The sequence below is a fragment of the Ceratotherium simum genome, chromosome 40, assembly GCF_057802395.1.
Source record: "Ceratotherium simum simum isolate JZ-2026a chromosome 40, ASM5780239v1, whole genome shotgun sequence".
NCBI classification, from domain to species: Eukaryota; Metazoa; Chordata; class Mammalia; order Perissodactyla; family Rhinocerotidae; genus Ceratotherium; species Ceratotherium simum.
This window is the reverse complement of record NC_141939.1, coordinates 3,113,282-3,119,672: the sequence shown is the minus strand read 5'-3', so window position 1 is coordinate 3,119,672 and position 6,391 is coordinate 3,113,282.

Sequence of the window (6,391 nt, the reverse complement as noted above, 5' to 3'; positions counted from 1 at the left end):
TACCCTCGTTCCCAATCCCATATTCTCTCCTAGCAGGTGCTGAGGAGGGTGGGTTTGAAGGAATTTGGGAGTGCCAGTGAGCTCAGATTTTCTACATTTTGGATTTGTGGAGCTTGAGGGGCAAGACCAGGACTGGGGGGAGGCACATGAGGTTCCTGGGTGCACAATGTACTGAGGCACCCTCTCTCAGGGTCATACAAGTGCAGAGTTGACCCTATAGAGGGACGTCCAAGTGGAGACGTCCTGTGGGCAAGTGGACGTGTGGAGCTGAAGGCCACAGAGAGAAATGGGCTGAGGGGGGTTCCCGGGATTCCCAGCCTATGTGGGGCTAAACACACAGATGTAACAGGAGGGAGGAGAGAACTGAGGAGGCTCCAGTGACATCCTAAGGAGGCCCAAGAAGGAGAGGAGCTCAGAACGTCTGAGACAAACTAACAACAAAACACTTGGTGCTTGTGTCCATCTTCTCTCCAGGCCTCTAACTAAACACGCCATAGGGTGGACATCTACTTCCTCCCCTGGGCTCACCAATGTGGGTGCAAGCCCAGCCCCAAAGCAAACACAGGCAGAGCCCAAGAGGACAGGACAAAGGTGTGGCTTCTCCACCAAGGGGATAATCAATGTCTGGACAGAACTGAGAGGTGATTAAACTGGAACTGAATCACCCAGCTGGTAACTGACCCTAGGGTGTCAGATATATAACCCTGGAGGCCCCAAACCAAATGCCCACTGGGCTAAGCAGGCACTGTCAGCGGGTGAAAGGAGCCAGGAGAACGAGAGAAATATTCCACAGTGACAGTGAGCAACAGGGAACATGCCATACAATGGCATAGGATTGGAGGAGAGGGCGATGTGGTCCACTGAGGACTCCAGATCCTTTTTAAAGAGACAGTCACAACTCATTTCAGGCTACTCTGGCCTGGGAAACAGGTTCACTGTGGCCAGAACTATGGATTTTTCAAGAAATATCCGAAATCTTGATTTTTCATGTGAAATATCCTGTTTTAAATCTTGACAACTTATTCAGAAATGTTTAAACAACTGTGTATGCCAACACCATTTGGGCCAAGAAGACAGGTCCGTAGGCCAAATTTGGCCAAGTCCTTCCCTTGGCAACCTCTGCGAAGCCCCTTGAATTTTCTACCAATAGGACCCGAGATTACTGTGACTCAGGGGGCCAGCCTTCCCTCCCTATTTTCTCAATTCCCAACTAACTTCATCCGAAGAGCTTTTAACCAGAGAGAGAGGAGAAGACAGATGCCCTGCACAGGGAAAAGTGTCGGGCACAAGCAAATGAAGCCCCTCTTTATGGTTTTCTCTTGCAGGTGTTTGGGTGCTGGGTCTGGATCCTGGTGGCCGCCACCCAGGTAGCAAACCCGTTGCTGCAAGGATGGGTGATGTACGTCTCACTCACCTCGTTCCTCATCTTCCTGATGTTCCTGTTGTCTTACTTGCTTGGATTTTACAAAAGATACGAGTCCTGGAAAGTCCTGGTAAGAATCAGCGAGGGTGGCCCAGGCCCTCGGGATCCTCCCAGACTGATGTCCTGGGTGATGTGAGGACCTTCTGGGAGGGGAGGGAGAAACAGAGACCAGGGACTGAAACAGAAACATACAGAGTGTGTGTATTCCTGAAAAGGAAGGCAATGGAGGGGACTGCAATGGAAGATTTACTCTGGCAGAGGAATGCTTTCATTCCAGTTTAATAGTAAACACATTAAAATAAAAAGTCTTGGTTCCATGGGGGCCAAGCCCGGGCAAGATTGGCCCTGGGCTAACATCTGTGCCCATCTTCCTCCACTTTATATGGGATGCCACCACAGCATGGCTTGACAAGCAGTGTCTGGTGTGTGTTTGGGATCTGAACCTGCGAACCCTGGGCCGTCACAGCGGAGCGCGGGAACTTAACTGCTACGCTACCGGGCCAGCACCCTAATAACCATTTTAATGACCACATGACATTCTTGTTGAATGAAGAACACTGCTGAGAGTTAACACAGAGACTCAGAAATGGAAATCTAGGGTTAGATGACCCTGACTGAGTCAGCTCTTCCACGTGTTGGCTAAGCCTCAGTTTCCTCATCTGTGAATTGGAGGTAATGATAGTAGCAGCCTTACGAAACTAGCTGTGGAAATGAAATGAGACAACATGTGTACACTGTGAGGACAGTGCCAGCACATGGTAGGTCTTCACAAGGCTCATGGTTAAGAGCATTGCAGTTATTGTGGCCTGGGTTCAAATGCTGGCTCACCCATTTATTCATTGACCTTAACCCTGAGCTTCCATTTCCTCAAAATTGACAAGGTTAAATGAGATAAATGAGAGAAGGGCTTAGCATAGAGCCTGGCACGGAGTAAACACCCAATCAGTGTTGGCAGGTGTTAATATTATTATTGCTAAATATTAATCTACTATTGTTTGCTACATAGCTATTTCATTAGAAACATTGCCCAGAAAAAAAAGCAGGAGTTTCGGGAGCTGGCTTGTCTCTTTTTCTCAGTCTTCTCGGCTATATAGTCAGAGTGGGAAGTGCTCACCTGTCTACGTGCCACGTGACGAGGCCTCTGCTCTGCCTTTCCAGGACAGCCTGTGCCACGGGGCCACTGCCATCCTGTACACGAGTGCGGCCGTCTTACAGGTGCATGCCACGATCGTCTCTGAGACCCAGAACCTGAGCAATTACTACATCAACACCACAGCCTCGGTGAGCGCTGGACAACACGACCACCATGGAGGGAGGGCATCGCCTGAGGCTGAGTTCTGTCTCATGTGAACACACAGCCTGACCCTCAGGCTGACGGAGCCTGGAGGATGGAGGAAGGATGTGTGTGTGAGAGTGTCTGTGCCCGTGTAAACAGGTGTGCCCAGCTCACGGAGCACCAAGCCCAAGTTCAGGGGTCAGCTCTCATCTTCTGTTTTCCCACCTCAGCCTTGAGCCCTCTTCCATCCACTACACTGCCCTCAGGATATTTTCTTCCAAAACTCAAATTGGAACAGTCTCTCTCTCCTACTGAAGATCTTCGATGGCTCCCACTGCTTGTGGCATGGAGCCCAAAGTCCTCAGCATGGTGAACTGCGTGTCCTGCAGTGACCGAGGTCCACAGGAGGACGGTGGTGGCTGATGGACCCGAGGCAGGTGGTCCAGACGAGTCGTGGGAGGAGCGGGACCCCGAGACCTCAGGCCCCCTGGGACCAGAGACTCGAGGCCAGCTCTGCCTCCCCTCTCCAGGCTCTGCCCAGCGGCCTCTTTTCTGTTTGTGGAACGGCGCCCTCACGTGGCAGGGAGCTCACAGCCAGGAGACTCCTCCTCTGGAGCAGCCTAACCCTCCTCCTTAATCCCACCTTGAAAACCTCCCAAGAAGCACTCTCATTCGCAGGATGGGTGTGAGCCCATCCCTGACCTAAAAGATATTTATTTGTTGAATGAATGAATGAGATCACAGTGTGAGTGGACAGCGGGGCAGAGTGAGGCTGGAGTGGGCAGCGGGGCCGGAAGGCGTGTTGGGGCGATGGCCTCTGCCCTGAGAGGCGGGAGGCATCACAGGGTTTTACTACATGATGCAGCAACGAGCGCACGTGTCCTCTGCGGTGGATTAAGGGGGCGGAGGGCAGAAGAGGACAGGTTGAGGCCACGAGGAGTCCTGGCGAGGGACGAGGGCCGCTGAGACGAGGGAGAGGTGGACACACAGGGAGATGGTCAGGCAGGACGATCAGGCGACTCTGGGGGGCTGTGGCCGTGGCGGGTGGGGAGGAGGAGTGGGAGGGGTGGGGCTGAGGGCCCTGGGGGTGGGCGCAGGCTGTGTCTCTAACACGGTCCTTCTCCCGTCCTCTCCCAGTTCCTCGCCTTTGTCACCACCCTGCTGTACATCCTCCACGCCTTCAGCAACTATTACCACTGAAGAGGCGGGGAGCTGCGCCGACGCGAGAGAGGCTCAATAAAACCCGGATTATTGGCTCCCAAAAGCAGTGATCAACATTCGCCATCTGGATGGTAAAGAGAAGATCAACAAGAACAGGGATTATCAGACCATCCTTTCAGACTGAACGATGAAGTCACACTCTGGCATATCTGTTTGGACATTTTAATTTATTATGATGAACATGAAAAACTTGTGTTTTGGGGTTTGTTGGGTTTGGGGTTTGTTTGTTTTTTGCCTGGAAAAGTAACTGTCTCTTGGAATTATCTGACAATAAAACTCCACCTTCTAGAAAACTAATATCTGAAGCCCTCACTGTTGAGAATCCCAGACCACCCACCGTGTCGCCTCTCTGGGGATTCCGCCTCAGCAATGAGGTTCCCGATAGCAGGTTCATGGGAATATTTGGTCTCATTTTCTTAAATCGACATGGTGCCGTCAATGCCTCCAGATCCGAAGAAGATCCACAGACCTTGTTCCTGCTCCGCGGTTCCGCTTCTGCTCTGGAGAGTGGAGAGTGGTCCAGATCCGCTCCCCCTCCCGGGGAGGCTGACAGGGACGAGCACACTGCCCGCCCCCCGTTCCACTTCCTTCCCCCCCCCCGCCCCCCGCCCCGGCTTTGGGATCCAAGGGAAATCTGCGTAAAATCAACTTTGAGTGTAGATTTGTGGGGAAAATAAGTGATTGACTCTACAAAATTGTCAGACAGGAAGACCTGGGGAGGGGAGGAGGGTCCAGGGAGGGAGGGTGTAACCCGCTTCTCCACAAGTCAGGCCTCTCAGAAAACTGCGGGGCTGCTGGACGCCTGTGTCAGGCCTCCAAGTCCCCACCCCGTAAGGACTAGAGCCTCCTTGTCCCTCAGAAAAGACCATCATGGAAAGTGTCAGGATGTTACATGCAAGGATTCTCCTCTGCGCTCCTGTCACACCAGTGAGACATCTCAGGAGGCCAGAAAGGACCCCGCCTCAGGGTCCGTGTTCTCCCGTGTGTACCCACTCCCCTCCATCCCCTGAGTGGTGTCGGCTGGGTCCTGGACCACTCAGCGCCTCATGCATGAAGGGCTCACACGGGCCTGGACACGCAAAGGCGTCTGCACTGTGGGGCTGTTCTCAAGGAAAAGGCTGGCGTTGTGCACACGGAAACGCAGCATCGAGGTGCTTGGTTTCAAAGTAAATGTTTTTCAACAGAAAGCTGTGCTCTGATGTTTCTCCACCTGGGGGGGCTCCAGCCACTTGTCCCCGGTGTCTGTGCTGGGGCTCCTGCCCAGGCCAGTCGGGAAGAGCCCCGTGACCGCACGTGCCTGCTGTCGTATTGAAATGAAATGAATTGTTACGTGGAAGGGACTTGTCCCACCGGCTCTGGGGCTTACAGTTGTGTGTCAGCTTTTTCCTGCTCCTGGCGGGGAAGGGGCACAGGAGTCACCGAAGAGAAACTCTGGCCTCTGTCCTTGACGGCTCACCATCTAATCGCCCCAAGATCTTGAAAATCCACCGTTTATCTCTCACCTTATTGCCTGGCAGCTGTCTGGGAGGATCCCTGTTCAAGATTTACTGAGTAGCCACATCCAAATAAAGGTGTTGAGATGGTAGAAAGTATTGAGTTGGTGCTTTTGTGACGGCACAGCTGGAACTGGCCACCAGGTCATAGGTCCTGACAGCAACTCCACCACAGCGCCCCGTGGGGGACTGGAAAGCCCAGCCCACCCGCCTTGCTTGTGGGGCAGCCGCACGGGGAGGCCGAGTGTGTCCCCAGGGCTCTGGGCTTGTGGTGTCACTTCAGCAAGGACCATTTGGGTGAAAGTTCCAGAACCAAACCCACGCAGCTTAGGCAAAGATGGGGATGCACCGCCCGGGCCTGGGAGGTGAGGAGGCCTCGGTGGGCGGGGAGTGGACCCCTGCCGGCCTCTGCCTCCTGTTCCTGCTCCTCTGCACGGGGTGCTGTCCTGCTCTCCCCACACGGCAAGCCCCCCACCCACTGTAGGACACTGTGGACCAGCCCTGAGCCCGGGCCCCGCGTCACCTGCAGCCGCTGCAGTTCCCAGCTCACCGCCCCCTCCCCGCCTTGGGGGCTGCTCCCCTCTCTGTCCAGGGCCTCCCCAGGCTCCCGTCTTCTGCAGGGAGACCCGAGGGGCCACATGGTCCTCAGAGGCCCCAGCAGGAGTGCACCCCTGGGCCGGGGCTCAGGCTTTACTGGCTCTTCTCTTTTACCTCATCTGCACCCCACTCCCCACGGACTCCTGGGACCCTGCACCCAAGTCCTTGTCTCAGAGTCGGCCTTGGGGGGACTCAGACTAAGACATCCCACAGTCATGTCCTGAGCACCGAGCATGTGCTGGGCCCTGGAGTCCCAGGGAGTTGGGACGCAGGGTCCACAATCCACACTCCGTGCCCCACGCCGAGGAAGCCGGTGGCAGTTTTGGTCTGTGGCTTTGTCCAGGACAGCCAGAGGTTCTGCTTCGGCCAATAACCGGGCTG